Here is a 14,898-nt window from a genome sequence, read left to right as displayed (position 1 = left end):
GTGTGTGTGTGTGTGTGTGTGTGTGTGTGCGTGTGCATGCATGAGTGCACATACAGAACCAAGGGCTTGAGCTAAGGTTTAGGTGCTATCCCTGATCTGTTTAGCTTAGGGCTTGCACTCTGCCACTTGAGCCAATACTCCACTTCTGTGTTTTTGTTTGTTTGACTGCTTTTTTGTTTTTGTTTTTAGCTTAATTGGTGAGAGTCTCAAAGGACTTTTCTGCCTGGTCTGGCTTTGAATGGTGATGCTCAGATCTCAGTCCCCTGAGTAAGTAGGATTACAGGTATGAGCCATCAGCACCCTTTGGTCCTTTGTTTAATTCTCTCTCATGTCTCCATCAGTAATAATTTGAATCTGGTGACACTCCCAATCTTTTGTCACCATCACCTACCCCCATCTCTATTTCTCTTTGCATTTTCCAAGTCTTGAGATAAACTCTATATTCCTCTTTTCTTTTTTCTGCTACCAAAATCTACTCAGTAATCACATCCTGCTTATCTTCCCTGACGAACATCTTGTAAACACACATTGCTCTTTCACTTTATTATTTTTTTAATTCAGGTAACCACTTCTGACTGGCCTCATTTAGTTTTCTCCTAATGATACTGCCTCAACTCCAATTCCTCCTTCATAGTCCTCTTGCAGTAATACTTGATTAGGAAAGAGAAGTAGAGGCTGAGTTAGATGCTGGTGAACAAGAAGAAAGGAGAACCAAAGGAGGAAAACCCAAAGAGAGTCATTAAGAGTGATAGAAATGTATCCTTTTAAATCTTCTTCTTTGTCTTGTCATGAAATCTTCATTTACATCTGTTTTGCCCACTTCTGCTCTGTAGAGTTTCATTTGCTTTTGGGGAAGCTCTAAAGTTCCAAGTCCTTCTATAAGACAGTAAGAGTGCACACCACATAATGCATGAGTAACATCTTAACACATTAAATTTGTTTTTTCATTTCTTTTTTATTGAACAAGCATTTATTGATCACCTATTAGGTATCAGAGAGTGCTAGAGAGTGAGCTTAGAGGTATTTATAATGTAATGGGATATCAAACAAATAAAATTATAGTGTTATGAGTCAGAAGTTTATGGGAGCCCATCATAGAGGCACATTTTATCAGTAGGGATGAGGTACAGCAGAACTTTCTGGGCAGGTGACATTTAATCTGAGATTAGGAAAGAAAAAGAAAAAAAGCTCTACAAAAAGACAGAAAATTATACCTGAGGCAGGAGAGGTAATTTTTTTAATTTTAATTAATTAATTTATTTATTTATTTATTTTTACCAATCCTGGGTCTTGAACTCAAGGCTTGAGCACTGTCCTTGGTCTTTTTCCTCAAGGCTAGCACTCTGCCACTTGAGCCACAGCACCACTCCTGGCTTTTCTATGTATGTGATACCAAGGAATTGAATCCGGGTCTTTGTGCATGCTAGGCAAGCACTCTACCACTAGGCTAAACTCCTGGCCAGGAGAGGAAATTTTAAGACAGATCATAACTCTATGTCAAGTTGTAAAGTTTAGACTTTGTCCTAAAGATGATGAAAAGCTACAGGGTTCAGGCAGGTGAACGATGAGCTTCTAGGCAATAGGAGGGGCTATTTCTGGGTTACTTGCTGGGATGCAGAGAATGTGGCTGCCCCTCTGGGAGATAAAGCTATTTGTGTACCCAACCAGTTCATCATCCCTTATCAGAGTCGGAAGGATCAAATGTTTTGGAGGATACCCTGGGGCGCGGGGGAGGAGGGCTGCCTCCATCAGGAGACTAGACATGACGACGCATCAGCAGCTCAGATCAGCATGAAGACCATCTCCGTTCACAACAAGCAACCAGGCACATGAAGACCTCCATCCTTTTCCCCACTTCCCTTGGGCAGTGAGCCCTAGAAGTCCCAAGCATATGAAGCAAGAACAGGAGAAAGGAAGGTCCAAAAGTGAATTCTAAAATGTAGTGTTGATGTAGTATTATAGACAAATCACGAAATTCACTTCAGAGAGCTTAGCTTATATTATCTTCCTGGAACCTTAGCGGTTCAGATTCAGAAATCAAATTTATTCCAAGAAAAGTTTTGCAGACAAGAAGCATGGAATCTTGTGTCTATGAGATTCTTGTGCATTGTAACTGCATAGCTACTGTGTGGGCAATGGTTTGAAAGCATGGTGGCAGCAGAGGAGATGAAACAAATGGATATGAGGCAGTTAGAGGACAGAATAAAGAGTTCGTAGTGATGGAGGTGAGAGATGGTGAAGAGAGCAATCAGGGATGATATACCAATATGGCTGTAGCAATAGTCCATAATATTGCTTGCCACTTACAGTTCAGGAGGAGGAATAGGTTTGGACAGAAAATGAGTTGGTTTGTGACAATGCCTGAAGCACAAGTGAAAGGTGAGAGCTAGACAGAGATATTTGGGAGTATGTAGGCTGCATCATAGATGATAGGGTGAAAGAAAAAAGTCAAGAAGGGCAATATGGCAAACATGGCTGTCAAAGATAGAAGTGAACATTGTCCTTTGAATTTAGCAATACAGAGATCACAAGGTTACCTTGGAGAAAGCAATTGTGGAGAGCGATCGAGAGGTGAGGAGGTTGAACTAGTGCAGACAACATTTCTATGAGGTCTAGCTGGCAAGGGAAGAGAAGATGCGAGGGATAAGATTGTTGTTAGTCTGGGAGGGAAAAATTGAGCCAGATCACAAAACTAGAATAGTGTATGGTGCAGTGGTTCTGTAGTTGCAGCTCTTAAAGAGCAGAGAGCTGAAACTTGTAGAAATGTGAGTGTAGAAGACCAGCCAGCTTTACTTATAAGGATGCAGAGAAAGCACCCATTTGTGTGCATGTGTCTCTGTGTTGCAGGGGAGTGAGGGGGGAGGGCTAGGTTTCCTAGGGCTAATAAATAGTGAAGACCTGGAGAGCTGAGAAAGGCAGACAGATGCTACAACAGTAACTAATTTCAACTCCCTCTAATTATTAGAAGTAATCGGAAAGATGTTATATTTATAGTAATTTCCTAGAATGATTGTTTTCATTCTTTCATTAAGATGAGACAGAGCAACTCTCTAATACACTGTAAATCAAAATTTGTTTCTTATTTTGGCCTCAGTTTGGTTTTATTTATTGATTATATTTCTTTTTCTTCCCATGGTGAGTATTTTACTGTGTTGCTTAAAAGGAACAGGTTATATTAGCTTCTGTCCAGTCCACTACCCATGAACAGTTTAGTGTTCTTTGAAGCACTACTGAACCCTTCAGATTCTATCATTGTAGGGGCCAATTTCCTAATATGTTGTATTTCTTTTTTAAATTTCTGTTTACAGATTTTGTTGGGAACATTTATTAGAAGATACCATTTCATTCCTTAATGAAGAGATTCAATGAGCTACTGTAAGGAAACCCTTAAACAAAGAATCTCTAGTGGAGTTGTGATGTTAAGTATAAAAGTCTCTATGAATTTGTTCCACTCCTTTTCCTTTTTCATTATTAACTCAACCATAAATTAAATACTTCTAATGCTGTGTTAACCTTCATGCTAATTTCCTAAGTCCCAAAGTGGCACCTTAACAGACCACTTAACAGGACCACTTAACAGAAGACCGAAAGCATCCATTGACCAAAGGATCAGTAAACAGCAATGTTGGATATCTCAAATGAATCCAATACAGGTGACTTGGGTTTGGGTGTTTCAGAAGCCTAGTGCAATGATGCAAATGATCTTATTTAATGGTATTCTGAATTACTTAGGAATAAAGCTAACATTTTTGCAAATGTAACTAACATGAGATATAGATGCTGACAAAGACATTAGTTTCCTCATCCACTGACATCAGTTTGTCATTAGTTCTTCACATTATTTGTGACTGATTACATCTATTTGTGGGAAACAAGCAAATGTCTGTCATCATACCTTAGGTTCTGTTTCTTGAAAAAGCAGAGGAAGTGTGAATTGGAGAAGGGCTGTGGATAGCAGTTTGTTGCAGCTACAACCAGCCTGTTCACAGGTTCTGAGCCCATCTGCCATTTTTTCATCTGTGCTGCCATCTAGAGAGGAGAATTAGAAATACACAAAAATAGACTGAAAGTTCCTTGATGGAATTAAGGAGAAATATTTGTTTATGCTTTAAGAAGCAATCAAATTAATTTATATATGTATATGTATATATATATATATTGTCCATCATGGGGCTTGAATTCTGGGCCTAGGCACTATCCCTGAGCTCTTCAGCTCAAGGCTTCTGCCCTACTCCTGGAGCCACAGCCCCACTTCCAAGTTTTCTAGTAATTTATGGGAGATAAGAAAGATAAGAGTCTCACGTTCTTTAGTGCCCTGGATGACTTTGAACCTTGATCCTCAGATCTCAGCCTCCTGAGTAGCTAGGATTCGAGGTGTGAGCCACTACACCCAGTTTATTTATTTATACTTTTACATTTTTACTTTTATTGTCAAAGTGATGTACAGAGGGGCTCCAGTTACATATGTAAGCTACTGGGTACATTTCTTGTCAAACACTGTTACCCCTCCCTCATTTTTCTCTCACTTTCCCTCACCCCCAATCTCTCTCCTCCCACAAGTCATAAAGTTCGTTTCCAACATAGTGTCTTGTGAGTATTGCTGTTGCATTGGTTCACCCTTTGTCCTTTGTCTCACCATTTTGTGGTTTCCCTTCTCTAATTCAGATAAATATATATACAAGACATACAATCAAATACAGTGACAGCAGGGGAGAAAGCAAAGAGGAAAATGAAAGAAAAAAGAAGAAAAGCCTCTTGTTTCCATATTTTGGAGTTCACATCACTTACCATCATCTCATATAGTCATATGTACATAACTACTGATCCTCTACTGTGATCCTGGACATATACTAATTATTACAAATGAGGGAAATCATGAGTTCTATGGGTTCTGTGTTTCTTACTTTACTTACTACGTTTTTTTCCAAGTCTTTCCATTTCCTTATGAATGGGGTTATGGCATTCTTCCTCATGGGAGCATAGAATTCCATTGTGTATACATGCCACATTTTCTTGATCCATTCATCTCCTGAGGGGCATGTGGGTTGGTTCCATATCTTAGCTGCAGTGAACATGGTTGTGCTGATACCTTTAGAATGGCCTTGTTTGTGGTCTTTTGGGTAACTGTCCATGGGATGAAATTTAGTAGCTACAATATTATGTTTTTTCTTCCTTGTCTATATTGACCAGTAATCAAACAGGATTTAGATGCCTGGTTTTGATTTATATAACAACATTCTAGGCATTTTGGAGAAGGCATTTGTTGGATTCAAACTAATTTCTCATATACATAAAATTTATTTTGTGACCTTTCTGGAAGTTCAAAATTGTCAGTTTATGGCCTGTCTCACTTTTCTTTAACTGAAGTAGTTCTAGAAAAATGTTCATATTCTTAGCCATTCAGGATTTGAAGATGAATGTAAAATTTATTTTGTGACCTTTCTGGAAGTTCAAAATTGTCAGTCTATGGCCTGTCTCACTTTTCTGAAGTAGTTCTGGAAAAATGTTCATATTCCTAGCCATTTAGGATTTGAAGATGAAATGGATATCTCCTATTATTATTATCATTTTGGTAAATGAAATAGAGAAAAAATCCTCTCAACACAATGAGAAGGTTCCTAATGTCTATATGTTTGACATGACTTATTGGTTCTGTAAGATGTTTATAGGTGAAGCAGGGAAGACATTATTGCAGAGTTTTGTTTATGGCCTCTAAATGACGATTGTGTGCTATGAGCCTGTAAGAGGAAAATGCTGGGCAAGCATTTTTAAATTTTCTTGACCTTGAAATCCAGGATTTTTCATAGAACTGTTGTTATATGGAGCACATTTCAGGAAATACTACAACAGGAAAAGAAAACTGGCCTGTGGTGGTGGCATGCACACGATTCACAAACATACCTTATATTCACAAACATACCACTTCCTGTCACTAAAAGCTGTTGCTAATAAGTACTCATAAGCCATGGCTTATGAGAACATCATCAAGAGTACTTTCACAAGGTTAGATGGTATAGGCCAATTATTCAGACATGGCCTCCTGCATAATTGAGAGGTGGTAAACAGAAAATATATGAGACTGCTCCTGGCTCAACAAGGCAAACTGTATTTATAGTAAGCCTCCTCATCCTCCTTTTCTTCCTCTTCCCCCTCAATTTAATAAACAGAAAGAGACTACTCTCTAGGCTGGACAAAGAGGCTAATGTTTGTTATTTCCAGCTACTCAGGAGGTACATATGAGGAGGATCAAAATTCAAAGACAGCCTTGGCAAAAAAGACCCATCTCAATTAATATACCAGGTATGGCGGTTCTTGTCTGAAGGCCACAGACAAGAGACCTCTGGTTGAAGGTAGCCATGGACAAAAATACACAACAGTATGTAAAAAATAGCAACAACAACAACAACAAGGGCTGGAGGAGTGGCTCAAGTAAGGGTTCCTACGTGCTTACCACACAAGAGGTTCTGAAGCCTCATGACATCAAAAGCAAAAAGGCTACATTCCAATGATAAAAGTTATGGTATAGCAAATAATTATTTATGTGTGTGTTGGTCCTTGAACTCAATGCCCAGACACTGTTCCTAAGTTCTTTTGCTCAAAAGAGTTTTAGGAACTTTCCTGCCTTGGATGACTTGTATCTTATCTCAGTTCCTTGAGCTATAAATGTGACCTATAGGAACGCAGCTGAAAATTTCATTCTTCATGAAACTAAGTGAAATTATTGTTTCTTTCTCAATAACATTTCTGCATTTTAGAAAAAGGAATATATAACTCATTCATTTGTCCCTACTCAGGCATTATTAAGGACAATAAAGACTGGTGCTGGTGGCTCATGCCTGTAACCCTAGCTACACTGGAAGCTGAAGTTTGAGGCTAGTGGTTCCAAGCCTGCTCAGGCAGGAAAGTCTGTGAGATTCTTAGCTCTACTTAATCATCAAAATGCTGGTAGTAGAGCTGTGGCTCAAGTGAGAACGACTTAGCTGTGAGCACAAAACCTCAAGGATAGTGCCCAGGCCCTGAGTTCAAGCCCCAGAATCTCCTCCCTCCCCCCCAAAAAGGGGGACAATGAAAAGACACTATCTATTACAAGGAAAATATATTGTTTTCATTTTTACAAAAGCAACTAGGCCTCAGGAAAGTTAATTTACTTAATAATTTGCAAAGAGGGGGCTGGGAGTTTGGCCTACTGGTAGAGTGCTTGCCTAGAATGCACAAAGACCCGGGTTTGATTCCTTAATACCATATACATAGAAAAAACCCAGAAGTGATGCTGAGGCACAAGAGGCAGAGCTCTAGCCTTAAGAAAGTCCAAGGACAGGGCTCAGGCCCTGAGCTCAAGCCTAGGACTGGCAATAATAATAATAATAATAATAATAATAATAATAATAATAATAATTTGTAAAGGTCAGATAAGAGTTAAAATGTAACCCCAGATTCTTTGATTCTGTTGTTGCTGTTGGAGATCTATGTTGAACATGTTGGCCTAGAACTTGGGATCAAGGAATCTTCATTTCTTAGCCTCCCATGCAGATGGGATTATAGGCATGTACCACCACACCTGGCTTTCCCTAGTTTTTATAACTTAAAGATAAGCTTGCAAAAGCAAAATGTAAAAGGGTTTTACTGGGATTTAGAGAACAATGCATACACATATAAGAGACTTCCTAAGAACAGAAACCATGGGAACGTATCTATTCTCTTTACTATATCCAATGCTTATCACATAGAATGTAGGTCCCCAGTAAATATCTGTTCAATGAAGTACACACAAATGACAATGTTTGAGAATAGATGGTAAGCAGGCATAAAATGCTTCAAATAACTTATTGCCATTGTTTTTTTTTTCTAGTCCAGGGGCTTGAACTCAGGGCCTCAGCACAATGCTTGGGCTTGCCCCAAGACTAGAAGTGTTCTACCACTTGAGCCACAGCACCATTTATGCTTTTTCTATGTATGTGGCACTGAGGAATCTAACTTGGGTCTTAGTGCATGCTAGGCAAGCACTCTACCATTAGGCCAAACTTCCGGCCCTGCCATTTGTTTTTGGAAGATAATTTGCAGTTATGTGTCTGTAAAAGGAAACAAGACAATTTACAGCAGCATGTTTGAAAATGAGTTTTCTCTCTTCAGGAAATAGTCTGAACCTAGTTAGATTAATTAATCACATCGTGAATTAATTTGTCATAACTGAAAGTTTTCCTCTACTGTCTTTTCATTCCTCCACGATTTAATTCTGTAAAGAATTTGGGCAAGGGGTTTGTCCTAATGGTAGAGTGCTTGCCTAGCGTACACAAAGACCCAGGTTTGATTCCTAGATACCACATACATAGAAAAAAGCCAGAAGTGATGCTGTAGCTCAAGTGGCAGAGTGTTAACCTTGAGAAAGCCCAAGGACAGTGCTCAGGCCCTGAGTTCAAGGCCCAGGACTGACAAAAAAAGAATTTCATGGCTCAAAACAGTAGTATGGAAAGAAAATTAGACATTAACATAAAGAATGAAGTTTTAAAATTAGTATTTTAGCATCTTTCTTTATAACATGGCACAATATATACTATAAACGAAGGTATTCCAAAATGACAAGGATTCTGAGAGATATGATGAGGTAGTTAAAAATCTTAGGTTTTAGCCTTGAGTGACATATAAAGTTGAATCAATCATGTCTCCTATTTATACATTAGTACTTTTATCTGGACTTCAGAGATTTTGAACTAGTTAATCACTAAGGTACCTAATAAAATGCCTTAGATTCTGATTCTGGATGAGGCTGAAGCCATTCTTGGCATAAACAAAGCCATGCCTGTTTATGTACACTAGGGGGTACTGTAGTACTAGTGCAGTGACCTTGGTCATTAAATTTAGCCAGATCTACTCACCTTTTCCCCAAATTTATTCCTGTGGAAAACACTCCTTATCTTTAAGCTTCAACTTCAAATGTATAGTACAAAGCCTGATTTAACTGGTAATGGAAGTTGAATAAACTTAGGAAGAAGTTAGGGCAGTGATTTATATGGAGTAACAGGAAAAGTGTAAATAGGACCTTTGCTTGGGCCAAAAGGAGGGTCTTGACATTTTTTTCTTCCTTTCTCCTTCCTTCCTTCCTTCCTTCCTTCCTTCCTTCCTTCCTTCCTTCTTTCCTTCCTTCCTTCCTCCCTCCCTCCCTCCCTTCCTTCCTTTCTTCCTTCCACACTGGGGTTCAAACTCAGGGCTTTGTCTTTTCTGTGGCTGCCAGTAGGCATCTACCAACTGAGACATGCCTCTATCCCTTCCTTTTCCTCCTTCCTCTCCTAATCCTACTCCTCTTTCTTTTCCTGTCACCAAGATTTTAGGTCAGAGCCTTATGCTTTCTTGATTTGCTTGTCCAGCTGGTGGTGTACTACTTGTGTCACTCCTAAAGCCTGGATTTTTGTTGGCTAATTCTGGAGGACATTTCTTCTAGGCTAGCTTTGAACCATGATCCTTTGGATCTCAGGCTCTTGAGTAGCCAGGATTACAGGTGTAAGCCACCAACAGCTGACTCCATCTCTGTTTTTTTCCTCTGGCTAGTTTTCTTTTCTTTATTTTATTTTATTTATTTATTTATTTATTTTATTTTTTTGCCAGTCCTGGACTTGAGCTCAGGGCCTGAGCACTGTCCTTGGACTTTCTCAAGGCTAGAGCTCTACCACTGGAGCCTCAGCACCACTTCCAGCTTTTTTCTATTTATGTGGTACCGAGGAATCGAACCTGGGTCTTCGTGCATGCTAGGCAAGCACTCTACCACTAGGCCAAACTCCCAGCCCCTTCTTTATTTTATTTTATTTTGCTAGTCCTGTGGCTTGAACTCAGGGCCTGGGCACTGTCCTTGGACAATTTTTGCTCAAGGCTAGCTAGCACTCTGCCACATGAGCCACAGCACCACTTCCAGCTTTTTCTGAGTATGTGGTGCGGAGGAATTGAACCTAAGACTTAGAGCATACTAGGCAAACACTCTACCACTAGGCTATGCTCCTGGCCCTCTCTGGTTAGTTTTAAAGATAGGGTCTCACTTTTTACCCATGTTAGCTTGGACCAAGAGCCTTCTCTTTATGCTTTCTATTGCAGCTAGGATCACAAGCTTGTGTCACCATGCCCATATTTTTCTGTTGAAATGGAGTCTTGTGAACTTTGCCCATGTTAGCCTGAAACCATGATCTTGACCGCTGCCTCCAGAGTAGCTAGAAATACTAGTTTGATACAGTGGCTGTTTGCTGGAATCTTCTAAAGAAAGATAAACTAGAACAAATTCCAATTTACATAACACAAAAATGTAACTGAAGTATGCTATACCTGTGTGAAGACAACTGTAAAATTATCCCATAAGAATATTATACCATTTGTAAAGAAATGGAAAACTTGGACCAATTATGTTAAGAAAAGTCTAGAAGACTAAAGAAACAAATGATGTATTTTTTTTCTTTTTTGTGGGTCATGGGGGTTGAACTCTGGGTCTGGGTGCTGTCCATGAGCTCTTCAGCTCAAGGCTACTGCCCTATCCCTTGAGCCACAGTACCACTTCTGGTTTACTGGTGGTTAATCGAGATAAGTCTCATGAACTTTAGTGCCAGGGCTGGCTTTGAACTGAGACCCTCAGATCACAGCCTCCTGAGTAATTAGGATTATAGGCATAAGCCACCATGCCTGGCTATGATGTATGTTTCCCTTCCTATGTGGAAGCTAGATTTAGCTGATAAACTTAAAAGTGTATAGGAATATACACTTTTGTACAAATGTGTTAACTAAAATATGGTTCTCAAGGGAGCACTCAAATAGTGTAACTCTTTAGAAAGGCAAGTCAAAGTTCAACAAAATAAAAAGCAGGGAGTGGATACCTGGAAGGGGTGGGCCAGGGTCAAGGGGAAAATGAAAGGAATGGGAGGATGCAATGAAGAATCAGTGTGTACCCTACAAAATTAGGAAATGTGAGGGAAAAGGTGGGGAGGGAGGAAGTGATGGGATGTTGAAAGGAGTCACATCGATCAAGAGCCAGTGGATTCATAAGCTGCAAGTCTTCTGTGCAACTAAAGATCATTTTAAAAATAAAAAAGGTCTTAAATTCCAAGAGACAAGAATGCTGGAGCAAATTTATGTCTGACACAACTACCCACTTTTACCATCTCCCCAAAGAAGGCATGGTTAAAAGTCTTTGAGAAAACTACAAGAGAAAAGCCAACATATCAAGAAAGAATTCTGAGTAACGTTTGTGTAGACAAAGAACTAGGCTACAGTTGAATCTGGCTTAGTGAAACTTGCTTGTGGATAACTTGGAAAGTAGTAACGTCACTGTAAAGCCAGAGTGCTTTGACTGAGGGATTCTTGGGAGATGATAAGCTGAAACATTAGAGCCCTTAAAGGTATCTATGAAGGTACTGCTTGATTTAAATAATGAGAAAACAAGAACGCTTAGGTCTTGAAAAGACAGACATTATCCTGCTTTAGATATTAACAGGCTGTATCTAATTTTTAGACACAAAAGAAATACGGGAACTTATGAAGAAAGTGCCTATTCAACATTTCCACCAGGCATTTATTAGGATAGTTGTGAACAAAGATGAGGTAAAAACAGTTTTGCTTAGTAAGGCTGCTAAGGGCCTTTCAATTTTGTTAAGCTTTTTCAAAGAATTCACTTTTTGTTTAGTTGATTCTTTGTATTTTTTTTTTTAAGTTTCGAATTCACTTATTTCTGGCCTAATATTTATCATTGCTTTCCATCTAGTGGTTTTGAGTTTTGGCTTGTTCCTGTTTTTCTAGGAGCTTAAGGTGCATCATTAAAGCATTTATTTGAGATTTTTCTAATTCACTGATCTAGGCAACTCATAAACAAATTACATGTACTGCTTTGCTATGCCTCAGAGAAACTTATATTTTGTGTTCATTTATATTAAATTTCAGATATTCTTGGATATTTCAGACATTCCTTCCTTCTTTCTTCAGTGACTCATTGATAATTCAACAGTGTTTAGTTTCCATGAGTCTGAATATTTTCTGTGATGGCTTTTACTGTTACGCTCTTATTCTGTTGTGGTCTGATTGGATACAGGTAAATTTTGATCATCTAGAATTTGTAGATTTTCTTTCTTTTTTTTTTTTTTCTTTTGCCAGTCCTGGGCTTGAGCTCAGGGCCTGAGTACTGTCCTTGGACTTTCTCAAGGCTAGAGCTCTACCACTTGAGCCTCAGCACCACTTCTGGCTTTTTTCTATGTATGTGGTACCGAGGAATCGAACGCGGGTCTTCATGCATGCTAGGCAAGCACTTTAACCACTAGGCCAAACTCCCGGCCCCTAGAATTTGTAGATTTTCTTTGTGATCTAGTATATGGTCTATTTTGGAAACTGTTCCATGCGCTGCCAAAAGAAATGTATATTGCGATTCTGTGGGTAGAATATTCTGTAGAAATCTGTAGAGTAAGTGCAGTTATTTAGCTTTACGGTTTCTTTCCGATTTTTTTTTTTGCTCAGGGCCTGAGCGCTGTCCTTGGACTTTCTCAAAGCTAGAGCTCTACCACTTGAGCCTTGGCACCATTTCCAGCTTTTTTCTATGTATGTGATACCGAGGAATCGAACCCAGATCTTCATGGATGCTAGGCAAGCACTCTACCACTAGGCCAAACTCCCAGCCCATCTTTCCTAAATTTTTGCCTGGATAATCTATCCAGAGAGGACAATAGTGTGTTGAAGTAGCCCATGACCAATGTGTTTGCATCTCTGAGTGTTTTTAGCTCAATGAATATTTGATGAAGTTGGGAGCTCCAGCATTTGGCACATAGATGTTTAGAATTGTTATGTCCTCTTTATATAGAGAGAGTTCCCTTTAGTAAATATGATGTCCTCAATCTATTTTTACTGAATTTAATTTGAAGTCCGTTGTATCTATGTATATCTATTTCAGCCTGTTAATTATAAGCTACTGTATTGAATCAGAAAGCTGTTAACACATGCAGATGAGGACAAAAGAATTGAAAGTAGTCACTGATCTCTGAATCTTGAGAGCTATAGAATAGGAGGCTTTTTAGGGTCAATATAATAGACAACATGTTGCTTAAGATTCTAAAGTGGAGATAAAGTCAAACCTGAGCTCTTTACCAGTGTGAAGAAGCACTATTTGGTCAACCTCTTTTTATTGAGTGCCACATAATCCTGAAATACCTAGCACTTTCACAATCCAAATTGGTCCAGTAATTAACTAAGACTCTTAACTCAAGTTGAAAAGCCTGAATACAGCAAAAAAGTTTAATAGGCTTGTTGCTCATATTCTCTTACAGCCTATCCATGTCAAATTATTTCTTCATTTTACATTTCACTGACTCACTGGATATTCACTATGATCAATTGACCTGGGAGGAAGTAATAACAATCCTGGGTTACAGATGCTTCATCAGGGCTCAAGAGGATTGTTTCAGCATTTATTGTTCACTCAAAGCCTTTGAAAGACCATGGGAAAAAAACCCAATCCTCATAATGAATAGAATTTGAAATAATATACATTTCATTGTTCCATTTGTGTGGAATTACCTAGCACAGGCTTAGGGTTTGATAACTTGGCTAGTGATTTGGAAAGACTAAAATTAGTGACAAGCAAGTATAAGAAATAGGTATGTGTAAGGATCTCTAAGAATGGCCAGAAAATGCAAGTATTATATCTCATTTTATCATCAAAAGATAAAACAGAAATGATAAGAATTTCTGGTTATAATGTTTAAAATTTTAATTAGCTTTGGAGCTTTCACTATAGATTAATAAATCAAATAAATGTGATCCTTTAGTAGTTGAACCCACATGTTTTCTTTCTCACTTTACCCTTATGAACTTCTAGGCCTCCTAGAGTATGACTTGAAGCCACCAATTAATCCAATCTTATTTTAGAGAATAAGAAAACTCTAAAGAATGGAATTGATATGTCTCAGGATATAGTTAGTTAGTGGCCAGAATAACCTTTAGATCTGCCTTGTAAGGAAGCTAATGCTTTCTAGAAAAAACAAAAACAAAAACCAAAACACATTTCTGTAATTGGTAAGAAAATAAGTTTAACAGCAATTCTAATTCATAATTAATCATGCATCATTTTCTATTCTTCAAAACATAAAAACTGAAAGATAGGGTAAATATTTGAAGAAAAAGATTAAATATTTGGATGTTCACTTGTAAAATACATCATTTTAACTTTCCTCTTCTGACTTGGAATTGCCGTCCAGCTATAAGAGGCAAAGACTGCACTTAGCATGCTGTGCTTAATTGAAGAAACAGGCAGCTTAAGTCTTCGCAAGATGTTTCCAGCTGTGATCGTCTCTTATTTTAAAGTTGCTCTGTTGGGCCAGGAGTGTGACCTAGTGGTAGCATGCTCGGTTAGCATGCACAAAGCCCTGGGTTCGATTCCTTGGTACCACATACACAGAAAAAGCTGAAAGTGGTGATGTGGCTCACCTGGCAGAGTGCTAGTCTTGAGTAAAAAGTGTCCACGGACAGTGCTGAGTTCAAGTCCCAGGATTGGCAAAAATAAATAAAGTTGCTTTGTTTAGTATTGTAGTCAGTAGTCCCACATGGCTATTGAGTCCTTGAAATCTGGCTAATCTGAGATTTGCTATAAGTATAAAATGCACTTGATTTTAAAGACTTAGAGAAAAAGACAAAGTAACATGTTTAATTAGTAACTTTTTAATGTTAGCTACATGTTTAAAGTGCTAATATTTTAGGAAACTATGATTATAGAAAATATTTTATTAAACTAAATTTTACAGAGAAGCTAGTCTGAGAAGTCTGCAGAAATGTAATTCCAAGTGGATGACATACTGCAAAAAATAAAAGTATGGAGACAGTGAAAAGATCAATGACTGCAAGGATTAGAGTGAGAGACAAATGAATAGGTAAAGATAGGGTTTTCAGGTC

The 14,898-nt window shown here is 38.5% G+C and overlaps 1 long non-coding RNA gene across 1 annotated transcript; it reads right to left on the bottom strand.

Annotated features, from left to right (window-relative positions):
* Positions 1-534: 534 nt before the first annotated feature.
* Positions 535-4,024, bottom strand: LOC150056146 (uncharacterized). The gene is made up of 2 exons (XR_016537291.1): positions 3,896-4,024; positions 535-876 (listed from the first exon to the last, which is right to left on the bottom strand). It is a non-coding gene; the product is annotated as an uncharacterized LOC150056146 (long non-coding RNA).
* Between the last annotated feature and the right edge of the window lie 10,874 nt (positions 4,025-14,898).

Source organism: Megascapheus bottae, chromosome 12 (assembly GCF_031878675.1).
Source record: "Megascapheus bottae isolate mThoBot1 chromosome 12, mThoBot2.hap1, whole genome shotgun sequence".
NCBI lineage: Eukaryota > Metazoa > Chordata > Mammalia > Rodentia > Geomyidae > Megascapheus > Megascapheus bottae.
Note: the sequence above shows the minus strand (reverse complement) of the source record. Positions and strands in the feature narration are given on the sequence as shown.